Source organism: Sus scrofa, chromosome 1, assembly GCF_054392235.1.
Source record: "Sus scrofa isolate SSC_HxYL_T2T_F1_AM1 chromosome 1, Sscrofa_HxYL_maternal_Yorkshire_Landrace_v2.0, whole genome shotgun sequence".
NCBI classification, from domain to species: domain Eukaryota; kingdom Metazoa; phylum Chordata; class Mammalia; order Artiodactyla; family Suidae; genus Sus; species Sus scrofa.
In genome coordinates, this window is record NC_139383.1 from 286796268 (window position 1) to 286810981 (window position 14714).

Here is a 14714-nt window from a genome sequence, read left to right on the forward strand (position 1 = left end):
CAGCCCCTGCACCTGATGTGTGAAGATCAAAGCATCAAAGCACGTGCTCGCCGGCACGTGACACCTTCCCGCCAGGCGGTAAGGAAGCGGGCAGAGAGGAACGCGGGGTTGGGGTCGGCGAGGTGCCTTCCCGACGAGCAGGGAATGACCCTTCGTGTATAAGTCAGTAAGCCTTTGTTTCGGCTCGTGATCACGCCAAGTTATCCCCCCCAATCTGCAAGACTCAGGTCACAGGACGTCTCCTCCAAGAAGCCTCCTGGGACCCCCGCCCGTCTGCGATCGGGACTGGCCCGGCCCTCTTGCACAAAGGGCGTCCCTCCTGCTGCATCTCCGGTTATTCTCGAAGGGCCTGTGGAGAAGCCTGTCTCTTCCCCAGATGAAACCCAGCGTCTCAGTCCCTTCGGCTCTCCACGCCTGATACAATGCAGTATCAGCAGATGAGCCACCCCGACCGCCCGCCAGTTCCCAAGGCCCAGTGCCTCATCTGCTGGGGCTGGTACCCTGGGCTGGCTGTGCAGGGGCCAGCTTGCCCTGGAGGCCAGGCCACTCCCGAGCCCCTGTGTGTGAGGACACATCTGGTAGCCTGACTCAAGGCAGGCCGGGCGACCTTCTCTTCCGAAAGGCATCACGTCCCCTTCCCCATGGCGCAGAGCGGCCAGGGTTGGGGGTGGGGGGGAGCAGAAACGATACCAGCAGCTCTTAGGAATGCGTCCCGGGCCCCGTCCCAAACCGAGCTCTGGGGAGAAGGATCCTGCAAAATCTATAGGAGGCGGGAGTGCACGGTATTCAGGCCTCTGGAGCCAGAGGGGTCTGGTCTCCCCCAGAGCCCTGGACCCCTCCCCTGGGGGACCCAGCTGCAACGGGACCAGAGGCAGCTGCGTTGGGCTTCCCTTTGGGGGACCCCTGGGACCAGAGGGAGCCAGCTCCCATCTTGGGAAGACCCCCCCGCCCCAGGCAGCTGACGAGCACGGGTGGGAGAGGCAGCCGGTGCTCCGAGGCACTTCAAGTTTTCCAAGCGCCGCAGGTGTGAGGAAGCCGGCCAGAGGACAAAGCCAGGGACACTGTGCTAGAGCAGCCAAGGGACCCCGGGAACTGTCCCACCAACAGCCGAGCCCCTCGGGGTGCCAGGGCAGGCCCTTGAAAAGCACGCACCCTTTCCAGCCTCCCCTGTCTGGAGCACGGCGGCCACTTCACAGGCTGAGATCCCACTGAGGCTCCGAAGCAGCTCGGGGGTGGCAGGGGGGCAGCCTTTCTGCCCTCTCCTGCCCCCTCTGCAGGATGGCGTCTGGACACCACAGTCCTGAGAACTCACGATGGGGCAGGAATCAGCATCGACACGGCGACAGCTTCCAGCTCTCGGAACCACCGAGAAGGCGGGGAGGGGCGTCTGTGCTCCTAGATTTTTTCTTTTTTAAAGCGTTATTGAGTTAAGAGTTGATCACAAGGTTGAGATAACGTCTGCTGAATAACAGAGGGACTCAGCTGTTCACACATGGTCCTTTTTCTCCAGATTCTTTGCCCACATACCCCAGAACGTCGGATGGAATTCCCTGTGCCACAGACGGCAGGTCCCTGTCACGCTCCTGGATTTTCTTACCATCTAGGAGGTCCGTCCCCCAAGACGGGCCTTGGGAACGGTCATTGCCCCAAGGGAAGCGGCTCCTGCGGCTCTGCCTGCCGGGTTACTGGGGTCCCGGCAAAGACCTGCAGGAGTTCTCTCCAGCAGGTGCCAGACACCCCGGATTTCGGTCATGCGGCCGAGCGAGGCTGGTGACAGACACGCCGTCGAGAATTCTGACAGTGTGGAACAGAGGGGAGGCAGGGAAGCTCCCGGCGGCTAAACTGGACAACTCGAAGGCGGATCAGGCCCTTTATGTCGTCTGTAGACAGACATCGGCTTTGCTCTGATGGGTCAGTGGAAGGAAGTGGGGTGGGGTGGGGGGGACCTCGACAGTTAAATATTCTAAGGGCAGATGAAATGAACAAAAATGACCAAATGCCAGCCCGGAAAGGGTCTTTGAGGTCATCAGGTACAGGGAAGGCCATCTGCCAGCCCAGGAGCCCCCTTTCTTGTTCCACATTTGGGGGAACACCCTAACTGATGCCAGGACTCTGTCCCATTCAGCTCAGAATCCTTCTCAGCAAAGACCTCTGTGCAGCTCCCACCACCAGGCAACCAGAATTGGGGCTCAAGATGCAGCTTCTCCATCTCCTGAAGAACCCTGGAGCTGTCTGTCCCGTGGACGGGAAAGCCAGGGTGCACACGTGGGAACTGGCCACGGCCTTCCAGGAGCCGTGCTCCAGCTCTTCCGCCTCCGGGTCAGGGGAGCTCCAGCACGCTTTCACTGGCCGAACGTGAGACGTGACGGGGCACTGAGGGCCATTCAGAGGAACACGAGAGGCGCTTGATCCATCTTGGGGTGAGGTGGGCACCCGTCCCGTTAGGAGCCCAAGCAGGAGCTGCAGCATCCTTAGGAGGGAGAGGACAGCGAAGGCTGCAGGGGTCAGAAGCTTCCGGGACAGGTGGAAGATGCTCGGACGCCCGTGTGGACTGAGGGGTTCTAGAAGAGGTGCCGAGCAGGAGCCCCTTCTCTGCCTCCCTCTTCCCTGGTGCCATCCCCACATCTGGGCACGCACCGACGTCTACAGAGCGCCCACTGCGTTTCGAGCACGGGGTGGAATGCCTTAACAGAGCCTTTGACCATCTTCTGGCTAGTCTCCACGGAGATCAAGATGCAGCCTCAGCTGTATCATTTTGACCGGAAGATGCTCCCATGTAACGCACACCCCGTCACATCATACAACGTCCCTGCCTTCCCTCAAAGTTTCCCTTGATCAACCCCCTCCCCTTCCCCTAGTGACCACCCCCCAAGACTACCCCTCCCCATAGAGTCCTTTCGTCTGTTCTAGAAGGCCTCATATCAGTGGCCTCGTGTTTCACGCTCACTTCTGGGTCTGGCTTCTTCTCCTCAGCATCACGCCCTTGAGATCCAGACCGTGGCCTCCATGGGCAGTGCAGTCCACTTTATTGCTGAGTCCCCATCCATTGTTTGAATGTACCCCAATGTGATAGCCATTCTTCTTCTGATGAACATTTGGGTTTGCTTCCAAGTCTGAGTTTTGGTAAGTAAAAGCTGCTATGAGCATTTCTCGCTCTCTCTTTTTTTTTTTTAATGGACATACGCTCTCATTTCCTTGGGAACGGAATTGTCGGATCTATCGCTGTGTATGTTTGGTTTCATCCTAACTGCCAAGCGTTTTTCCAAAGCAATTGCAGCGTTGACTTCGCCAGCAACATATACAAGTTATAGTCGTTCTGGGTTCCCTCAGCTCTGGCGGGTTCCAGTCTCTTGAATTTTAGCCACTAGACTGGGTACCTAGTGAAACAGAACCGTGGTTTTATTTTGCATTTTTCTCCCAATGATTAATACGGTTGAGGGGTTTTCCCGTGTCCTTATGCACATCTGTGTATCTTCTTATGGGAAAGGCTTGCTCAAGACTTTTCCCCATTTCTAAAACTCGGCTGCCATCTTTTTCTTATTGAATTCTTTGTGTGTGACGGGTACAAGACTTTTGTCAGATATGTTTTATGAATTGTTTTTGTCAGTCTCTGGCACGGCAACTGGTTTTCTTCATAGTGTCTTTTGCTGAGCATAAACTTTTAATTTTAATGAAGCTGAATTTATTGAATTTTTCCTCTATGGCGTCCTGACTCTATCCTGTGCTCTGAGAAATCTTCGTGCCTTGTATAAGGAATCTTTGTGTTCGTCCGAGTTACAAATGTTCTCCCATATCTGCTTCTAACATCTATGTGGTTTGGGTGCTTATGTTTGGGGCTCTGATCCGTCTCAAATCGGTGTTTGTGTGTATGGCGTGAGGCAGGGTTCAAGGTTTGTCTCCCCACCCCCATCTGGATATCCAGGCGTTTTGTAACAATGTGTTGGAAACTTTTCTTTTCCCACTGGGTTGCCTGGATCCCTTTGACAACACCCAACGGACTCCACATGCGTGGGTCTGTTCTAGAATTCTCCATTCTAACCCATCAGCATGGTCCCCTATCATTCCAATACCATGCCTCCGCCTTGATTACTTTAGGTTTCTGGAAAGCCTTGAAATCAGGTGGCTTAAATGCTCTGGCTTTGTTCTTTTATAGGACCGTTTAGACATCCTGAGGTCCATATAAACTTTATAACCCCCCTGGTCAATGAAAACAAAACAGAGTCTGCTGGAGTTATAATAGGGACTGCAGTGGATTTATAGTTTCACTTGGGGAAAATCAACAGCTTTAACCACATCATCTTCCAACCCGTGAACCTTTCTTGCGTTTGTTTAGTTTCTCTCAGTGATATTTTACAGTTTTATCACAGAGATTTTGGAATTAAGCAAGTTTGGGGCTACTAGTTTTTCCATTTTTTCCCACCTCCTCTCTTTCGGCTCCCTTTGGGATTCCAATTATACCTGTTAGACCCCTTGATATTGTTTCACACGTCTCAGGCTCGGTTCATATGTTAATCTCCTTTTCTCTCTGCGACGTGCGGTGTATAAATTCCGTTGAACTATTTTCAAGTTCATTGACTCTTTCCTCTGCCATGTGCGATCCTTCTACTGAGCTGGTCCAGGGACTGTTCATTTAAGTTATCATGCTTTTAGGTTCTAGAATTTCCATGTGGCCCTTTTTTAAGGGTTTCATCTGTTGCTTCATTTGGACGCATCTTTTCCTCAAAGCCCCCAACCATGTTTATAAAGGCTGCTGATTGTGGCGTCTCAGTCATTTCAAGGTTGGTTCCTGGTGACGCTGTTTTTCTCTCGAGTGTGACTCCCTCGTTCCTGTTTCTTTGCGAGTCTGAAGATTTTTTTTATCGGACACTGAACATGATGAATGATTCAGGACGGAGACTCTAGGGCCTACTATCTCTTCTAAAGAGTAATGTTTGCTCTGACCATTAACGAGGTTGGTTGGACTCAAACTTCCAACTCTACCCTCCCCGCCGTGGACAGCAGCTGAAAATGGCTTCTAAATTCGGTTTCCAACTGCTGCTTTTTTTTGGTCTGGAAACCTCAGGGACTTTCCTGCGTGTGTGAGGTTCAGCCGTCGACCCGGGGTTTAGGTGGATGCGACAAGCAGATTGGGGTCTGTGGGTCCCTCCCTTCCAGAATTCCCCTCCTAACTTTCTGGCCGTTCTCCCACCCCCAGTTTCTTTCCTCTGACCCCTCAGGCCCATGAGAGCATAGCTTTCGGCATGGACTGGGGAGTACTCTCCGGCCAAAGCCTTCTCCCCAGCTGCCCCCCACTGGCAGCGCCTCTTGAAGAAACAGGTAAGAGTGGGCTGACACAGTCCCTTCCCTGGTCTCTGTATCCACAGAAGGAGTAGGACCACGAGACTGCGACGGGAATACACAGCGGGGGGGGGGTTCCTCTCGCCCCTCAACACGTGTCCACAACCACGATCTCAGCTGCTTCTCTTTCTCAAAATCAGTGAAGACAAGGAACAGTCATTCAACCAGGATCCGTTTTCAGGCACCACATTCATCTCTTCTAACTCCCTCAGGGCACTGAGGTTAAAAATAGGCGGCCACTGGGAGTTCCCACTGTGGCTCAGCGGTAGGGAACCCAACTTGTATCTACGAGAACGCGGGTTTGGTCCCTGGTCTCGCTCAGGGGGTTAAGGATCCGGTGTTGCCGTGAGCTGGGGCGTAGGCTACAGATATGGCTCAGATCTAGCATTACTGTGGCTGTGGTGGAGGCTGGCAGCTGCAGCTCCAATGTGACCCCCAGCCTTGGACCCTCCATATGCCTCTGGTGCAGTCGTAAAAATAAAATAAAATAAAAAAATAGGCAGCTGGGCACACTCAAGGAGAGCTGCGTCCTGGCGTGCGAACGTGGGACAGAAGAATCTCAAAAATGCAGACAGCATCTCTTCTCTCTGTTCTGCAGAAGGTCTGTTCTCCAGAGCCTGCTGAAACCTGGGGAAGCGAATGGCCAGTCCATGCCTGTAAAGCCCTAGCTTGACCCCTGACTACGGGGACCGCCACCCCCCAACCCCACCCCCGCCCCAGAGCCGTGCTGGGCCCTCCTAATTCCACCCTCTGCATGTGCAATGCTTTCCAGCTATGAAAATGCTTCCCAACCAGTATTTAATTCAGGTCAGTGAACACTGAGAAATGTAGGTTCGTGCATATTCTATGCAATTATAAAACAGCAGCACTAAAATTGCATTTCACGGGTGCTCCACATTATGGGAAAAGGCGAAACCCAACAGCAAAGAAGCTGCGTTTTTCAAAAGGAATGATAAAATCCTAAGACTTGGCTACGAAGACTCAAAGACCAACAGATTGGGTTGGTTTAATCAATATTAGCCTAAGACCAGTTCTGTGCCGTAGGTAATTTGTTGGGTGTGGGGGACACAGGTGACAAAGGCACCAACTCCGTCTCACGGACCTCACAGTCTCGGGTGGGGGGACTGAAGGGCAGCATGGGGGAGTGTCGTGTGCGGGGGTGACCAGCTCTGGCTCCCTTGGCCGGTGTCGGCATGGAAACTCCGCCATCACCCTGCTGATGCCTCGCTAAGGCAGCGCGGGTCCTCGTGGGTACTGGCTGGGTTCGTTACCGAGCGTGAGTCCTATGAACAGGGCAGGGTATAGATTTCAGGGCTCGGGCATCTGCTAAAGCAGATTAATGTATGCCATGACTGGCTGGGCCCTGTGCAGCTGATGGCCACGATCAGCTGCTGGACAAGGAAAGCACAGACGTGGGGGCCGGGGGTGGGGGGGAGGGGTGCAAATCGGGGTCCCCCGGGTGTCTAAAGCGGCCAGAAGGGCAGTGCGGTGACGTGGCGGTGACTCCAACGGGGGAAGGATCCTGGCCTCTGTTTTCTCCTACAGCGTGAGCCCGTGGACCGTCCAGCCATGGCCTGGCCCGCAGAACCGGGGCCCGCCCGCCGCGGCCCCTGCACGCCATCCCCCGAGGGAGAAGCAGCGAGGCCGCAGCCTCCATCTGGGCCTGGTGCACTTGACTCAAGCCCCCGTCCAGCCGCCACAGTCCTTGAAAAGGACCCTAACATTCTGAATCGCCCCAAGGCAAGTCCACCATGTCGGGGTGTCTCGAATGCACCCCGATTCTTTTCACGTTGTCACTTGGACCAACGCAAGAGCCTTGTCTTGGGATCCAAGTTATCAGAGGCCGCGAATCACATTAAAACTCCACGTACCCGCCAGGCAGGGCCCGTCTGTGAACATAACCGTGGTTGTCACTGGGCACAGGACGCGTAGGTCCCCTTGTCCCTTAGCCCCGGCCAGGGTCTCTCAAACCGGACTTTCCCAAGAGCGACACCCCGGCCCTCCACCCCCTGTCCAGGGAAAGCAGTTGGGTGAGTGGGAGATGGGTTCCGAGCCCTGACGTTTTCTGGCTCCGCAGCTCTGGCCGGAGGACCTGAGCCTGTTTCCCCAGCTGCAAACTGAGAACAAGGCCAGCCCCGGGAGGTCTTTGGAAGGATCAGCCACGATGGAAGTGACCAGCACAGGCCGGCACACAGGGACCGGCACACAGCAGGTGCTCAGTAAGCGGCCGAAGCCCACGACCCCAGGGACCGTACTTCACACAGGGACCTATGCTCAGTAAACAGATGCCATCTGTCAGCACGAAACACGTCACTGCTCTAAACACAATTTCTAAGTCTTCTGCGGAAGAAGCACCCCAGACTGGGCGGGTGGCGGCCGGGCCTCAGCGCGGACGTGTCCTCGGCAGGTTTCAGAGATGGCCCTTCTCCATCCGGGGGCTCCGTCCAGGAGAGGGAGGGTGCAGGGCACGGAGGGCGCCTGGGCCTCGGCAGGGACGTGGACGCCGTACTTGGATGAGCCTCCGGGGCCGAGCCACACCTCGGCGGGACCTCGGCGCCCCTCCAGCTGGACGCCGCGTGAGCGCCACGGCCTCCCCAGCCCCAAGCCCACCTTCCGGGACCGCGAGCTCCCCTCCGCCTCATCCTGCCATTCCCCTGCTCTGCCGCAGGCAGCCGGGCCGACAGACGCTACGTCCGACCACCACTGTGGTCCCCACCGCGGCCGAGACCCTCCAGGAGGGCCCGGGCCAGCCTGCTGCCCCCGAGACGGGACCCCGCCTCCCTCGCCCCCCTGCCCAGCAGCCCGGCCTGCCGGCCTGCCGGCCCGATTTTGTTGCCGCCGCTCAGAAGCGCCCCCGCTCCCCTGCCGCCCGAGGAAAATCAAAGAAAAGCGAACAAACTCTCCGCGTCCTGCCTCTGGCGGGCCTGCGTGTTTGCGGTGGACATAAAATATCGCTACTGACAGGCGCGACGTGCCTGCCGGCCCCGGGCTGTCTGAGGCTGCGAAGCAGGATCCCAACCACCGGTCAATTGTTACCAGGAAACCAAACCCGACACTTCCCGACCTCGGTCCACGCCGTTCAGTGGGGGCGGCAGACGGGGCTTCAGAGGACCTGGGGGAGCCGGCTGCGGGCTGTGCGGTCTGCACATGGGGACAGACAGACAGAAAAGGCACTGCTTACAGCAGGGAGGCCGGCCTCACCTGCCCTCGGCAGACCCTGGCCCCAACACACGAGGCCTCCCGACAGGTGGGGAGAGCAGGGCCCCGAGAGGGCAAGACGGTCCCTCAAGGACACAAAGCCCTCTAGGAGCGCATCTAGACGGGGCTGTGGCTACCAGATCCCCAGAGGAGGCCTGGCTGCGTGCCTCCTGCCACAACGCCCCCTCTGCCAGGGATTCTTTCTGAGCAGAAGAGTGGCCCCACCATCCAGACTTGGTCACAAGGAAGAGGCCCAGGGACTGCCCTGGCCAAGCAGGAGCTGGCTCAGGGTTTGAATCCCTTCTTTGCCACATAAAGTGTGCTGTGTGACCTCAGGCCAATGAGTGACGCTCTCTGAGCCTTCACATCCTCCACTACAATATGGGGACAGGACCACCCACCCTGCGGTGACCTTGTAAAGGCTGAGATTATGGGCAAAACTCAGGTGCAGGGCCTGGCATTGAGGGGGCCCACTGACCTGCACCTGGAACCACTGCTTGGCGCCTCCATGTAAGGACAGCAAACCAACCTTCAGGCCCTCCTCTGTGCCATGGCGTGCAGGGCGGTGGGGACAAATGCAGGGAGAAATGATAACACAGTAACAGAGACAATCCTGATGGGCTTTATACACCTCCAGGGGAAGGAGCACCTCCATCAGCCTGGTAGAGGTGGAGATGGCTTCTCAGAGGAGGTAACCTCTGGGTAGGGTTTTGCAGGATGAGTAAGAGTTCGGCAACCAACACAGCAGATATGTACAGGACAGGATTCTTCCGTGAAATCCAGCCTGCGAGGCTCATTTATTTTTTAAGCAATATCTCTGAGGTGCCACTGTGTGTCAACTCTGTGGTGGACACATGGGACATAATGCAAGAAGGGCCGAGTCTTTATCCTCACGAGCTGCACAGTATCGGGAGAGGGGTCTGCAGAGGCCCCTAGACAGACTGTAAACGTCTCCCCTGCTCTCTCCCTGAAGACAGCACCAATTGTGTCGATCCTTCCGTTCCCCGTCCCTGCAGAGACTGTTACACCGGACCACAGAATCGCCACGACGGCCTTGGTCTGAAAGGGCCCCGGGCTTCACTAGGTATTTCAAGCACAAGTCCCCAAGTCTGTGTCGTATCTGCTGCCGCACTACTGAAACCTTCAGCCGGGGCAGAGGGGCTCCCTCAGCACAATGAGCGCCCATCCCTTTCGGGACAGCTCAGGCCCAAGTACCGAGGGGCCGCGATGCCCCAGGAGGGCAGAGTGGGGAGCCTTAGAGACGCGGAGAGCAGAGGTCAGCGCTATCCGTCCTCCCACCCCCGCCCGGCCGCCTCCGTGACCGGGAGAGGGAGGCGCAGTGAGCCTGTTTGGGTGTGGGGGGGCTGCCCTTCTCCCAGACGCCCACAGGCAGCTCTAGAAGGGCAAGGGGCATCGTGGCTAGACCACAGGGGCCAGAGAGGGAGGCCAGGGGTCCAGCTCCATCTCGGGGCTGCACGGACGGGGGACTCTGGGGCCAGGACAGCCAGGCCTCAGGTCCTGAGTAACAGACACAGCTGAGCCCCAGACTCTCCCAGGACCCCACCCCCAATAAGGCAGGGACCAGCCTGGTCGGTGGGAGGGAGGTTTCCTAAGTCTCATTCTGGCAATGCCTATGCACTTCCTGTGCACTTCTGCCAACACCTCCTCCAGGAAGCCCTCCCGGTGTCCTGGCCTGTCGAGGTCTGATCCCAGGGGCCCTGGATAGCAGATGTGGGAGTTAGAGGGGCAGAAAGAGTGAGAGCCGAGCCAGAGGGGCCCAGGTCGCCGGCCGGGCTCTACCAGACAGACCTGGCATGGAGGGGCGGTCAGGCTGTGGGCTTTGGAGTCAGACAGACCTGCTTCAAATCCGCTCTGCCCCTTAGCTGCCCTGTGCCCTTGGGCAGGCACCTCCGCTGGGGACACTGGGGCCTGACGTGCACGTGCTCCCCTGTGTGCTGGCTCCGTGCCCTCCACATGGCCAGCCCCACAGCCAGGCCTCCTGGCGTTCACGTGAGGACAGACACCCTCGACGGGGCTGCAGGGACCACGTGCTGCCAAGGCGACCCCAGGCCGGGACTGCACACACCGGGCACACCATCAGCGCTCCCCACAGGCACAGTGTACAGACGAAGGCCTGAGTGGCCAGAGGGGAAGAGCTGGGTCCACCGACAAGACCAGGGGCGAGCCGAGGCCCTCCTGCGCCCACCGTCCCCACCTCAGCAGCCCACAGCCAGGGTACCCGGGTCTGGGAGGCAGCCTGCAGAACAGGGGGAGCCCTCCGCAGCGCCCAGGGCTCCGGGGACCCTGCCCACCCCCTCCAGCCAGCCCCCCCCAACCAGCCTGAGCAGGGCAGCCGCCACCTCCCCTGTGGAGGGGCTTGGCCGTCGGCCCTCTTCAGGCCCTGCCGGGGTCTGTGTTCTGCACGGAGCAGGGTTCGGGGTCTGTGGTTAATGGAGCTGTGTCTGTGTCGCCTGCTTTCAATCTCGCCCCTTGGAGAAGCAATCCTTCGGGACGAGCACGAGATGCCCCCAAATCCCAGCCTCACACGTGGGCGGGCCCCCCCTGCCCGCAGGTCTCCTGCTTGACGTGGAATTTTCACGCAGAGTGGCGTGACGGTAACGGAATTCGGAAGCGCTCTGAACAAACGTTTTTGCAGCTGGAGGTGGCGGCAGGCAACAAGGTCAGGGGCGGGGTGGGGACAGGCTCTTCCTCGGTGCGGGAGGGTCATTTCCCTCGGCAGGGGGAGGGCGGCCTGGGTCCTCCCAGCGAGCTGCCCCCTCTCCCCCGCCACCGCCTGGGCACGCCCACCTGTGTCCCTGGGCAGCGGGAAGACCCGCTCCAGGAAGATGCCCAAAGCCCCGTGAGGGCGGCTCCCACGCGGGAACGCCTCCTACATTCTACGCATCTTAAAAAATTACCCCGACAGCGCTAACGTGACACATTTAAAGCTGCAAAGTCATTTTATGAGGCAATAAAGCCTGCAGCTATACATTTACGGATAAATCATATCCCTGTCGTGTCATGATCACATTTGTTTAAGCCTGAAAATCACTCAATTCCAAGGAAAGTGAAGCTGGTGGTGGGGAGCGGGCTCCCCAGTCAAAGACCACGGACCCTCTCAGCGCGAAGGCATCCACGTACCCTCTGGCTGACGCTCTCCCTGCAGAGATGGGGACAGTGAAGTCCCTGGACTGAACGCACCCAGGGCAACACGGAGCTCCCCGTGACAGCTGCGTGTGGCTGAGATGTGTCCCTGCCATCCTCAGCCGGCGAGCTGCGCCTGCTCCCGCCAGCAAAGGTGACTTCCAGACGCCCTCTGCACGCTGGGTGCCCCCCATCACAGAAGCGCACCCTGGCTGGGGGGCTCTGCAGGCCTTCCGAGGTGGCCCAGGCCTCCCCGGGCAGGAGGAGTGGTCTTCCCATAGAGTCCTGGGCAGCCTGGATAATTCTGATGTCTTGCAAACACCTCGTGGTGTCTCAAACCTGCTGCACCTCCACGGGGCAACGCCAGGCCACGCCTCTGAGACGAGAGCCCGGGGACCTGGGCAGGCAGGTCCAACCTTGCTCTCCTGCTTCACCCCTCCTCGCCTCCCACTCTCGGGGCCACTGCACCCAGCCAGGCCTTTGCAAGGCTGCTCCTTCTGTTGGGACCCCAGTCCTGCCTTTTGGCCACCTCGCACTTGGGTTCCAAGACCCAGGTGTCACCTCTTCCGAGAAGCCTTCCCTGATTCCTGAGCTGGCATTCACCCAGCCCCACCCTGGGCTCCAGTTCACCCTGGGCGGTGAACTGTCTCATGCATGTGTCTTCTGTGTGCAAATCTGGCTCCCAGCCCTGCGTGAGGGGCTCCCCCAGGGCAGACACCTGACCCTGGGCCTGTGCGAGAACCGGGCAGGTGCGAGAGATAGGGAGCGGCTCCTGGGAACGAAGCGGTGGCTCATTGGAGGGATGAGCTGCTGTGCAAATACGAGGCCCTAAAATCATCAGGACCATTTACAAAAGGGCCTCTCCTGCGGGGCTCAGTGCGCTTGATAAAGCATTTTTTAAGTGGCAATATTTCACGTTAATTTTTTCAGCCAGCTGCTCCATGGTTCGATCCCACGTTCTACGATGATCTCAAAAGTGAGCTTAGAGCGCTTGAAAACAGAATCTTAGCCCAGTGGCATCCATTCACATGCAGGGGGCTTGGCGCTGGCTCCCAAGACACTGTTCTGCATCCCAGACCTGGGCTGCCCACACAGAGCCACGGAGCCATACGTGGCCGTGAGCTCACCAACGCGGCCCGTGGACCGACCGTGCTGGCCTTCCGCAAAAGAGCATGTCAGCTACTTCCTTAACCATCCGTTACGCCCATCACGTGTTGAGCTAGATGATATTTGCAGGGGTTTTGTTTGGCTGCGCCCACGGCATGTGGAAATTCCTGGGCCAGGGATCAAACCCAAGCCACTGCAGTGACAATACTGGATCCTTAACCCACTGTGCCACAAGAGAACTCCCTTCAACTAGACAGTATTGTGGCTACACTGGTAAAGTAAAAATACATGCTTTTTCCCCCTCTTTTTATGGCCACACCTGCGGCATATGTAAGTTCCCAGGCTCAGGGCTGAACCAGAGCTGCAGCTGCTGACCGACACCACAGCCACAGCAACGGCAGCACGAGATCCGAACCGCATCTTTGATCTATGCTGCAGCCTGTGGCAATCCCGGATCCTTAACCCACTGAGCCAGGCCAGGGATCAAACCCACATCCTCATGGACACTATGTTGGGTTCTTAACCTGCTGAGCCCCAATGGGAACTCCAAAAATACAATCTCAAAATTCATTTCACCTGTTTCTTTTTTGAAGCAAAGAAAATTTACAATTGCACAGGCAGCTTGTGTTTGCTTTCTCCCGGGCAGTGCCGCCGTGGGCATCTGGAAACCAGAGAGAAAGGCCACATCCCTGGTGAAAGGGAACCACATTCCCTGCCTGGGCGCTCACGGTGTGCGCAGCAGACACCACCAACGCCGCATGTTACACTCAGGGAAACGGGCAGAGAGACTGGGTCACCTGCCGAAGCCCAAGCGGTAGGACACGCCAGCCAAGGCTCCGGGTCTGCCCTGAGGCGCTCTTGGTTGCTCTGGGAACGAGGCAGAGTCTTTTTTTTTTTTTGGCCACACTCGTAGCATGTAGAATTTCCTAAGCCAGGGACTGACCTCGAGCCACATCAGCGACCAGAGCTGCTACAGTGACCATGCCAGATCCCTAACCCGCTGCGACCCCAAGGGAACTCCACGAGGCAGATTCTTCTGCACGGCCAGGTCAGTGCCCCGGCTTTGGGTGGTGGAAGCAGGCGTAGAAAAGCCCTTGATGGCCCACTGCACTGAAGGCTGAGACCCCCTGCTAGGAGCAGTCCCTCCAGCGAGCACTCTGGGACCCCCACAGCTCTCCTCCAGCGATGCTGGGTCTAACCCCAGCACACTGCTCCCCAGCCCTGCAGCCCAGGGCACGAGGTCCTGGGCGCCAGGACTGCCCCATCTTCCCCTTTATGTTTCCAGAAAGTGCATAGCAGCCAGTGGGCAGCTGAATGAAGACGTGACTGATTGATTGACGGACTGGCCGATCGGAAGTGCTCTTTGGGCCATGCACACCTGGCGGACCCTCACGGGTGCCCCCCCCCCCCACCAGGCGCCCTGTGAAGGGGAGGGGGATGCATGGAGCGAGTGCTTGACCCTCTCCAAAGAGCTGTGGGGCATCTGAGGTCCGGAGATCGGGCGGGCCCCTTAGAGACACAACGCGATCATTGCTTCTGACACCTGGCCAGAGCCCAAAGAAAGAATTAGCAGCTCTGCTGGAAACGTCACCCCGTGCTCCCTGCCGCCGCTGCCCGGCCTCAGATCCAGGCCACTGCCCCGGCTCCAGCCTCTGCGCTCCACAGCCCCGTTCCTGCCCCAGCAGAGGCCAGGTGAGACACGACATGTCTGTTTGTGTCTTGCAAATTACCATAATGGATAAATATGAATCCCAAGTCCATGGAGACAGGATGCTAGGAAATCTTTATTTTCAGTGAAAAGAGAAGCGGGGAGGTGGGGGGGAGAGCATGAAAAATTTATTAAACTGGAGCCTCTGGGACCAAACCACAAGTTAAAGACTCAAATGCGTTCCCCTTCCCTATAATTTATGATTTACGTCTGCAATAAC

General features: G+C 57.7%; 1 protein-coding gene across 35 annotated transcripts in view; it reads right to left on the reverse strand.

The window, feature by feature from the left end:
• The window catches only part of VAV2 (vav guanine nucleotide exchange factor 2), a 174252-nt gene that overhangs the window by 45020 nt on the left and 114518 nt on the right, over positions 1-14714 (reverse strand). The gene's annotated exons all lie outside the window — the stretch shown is intronic.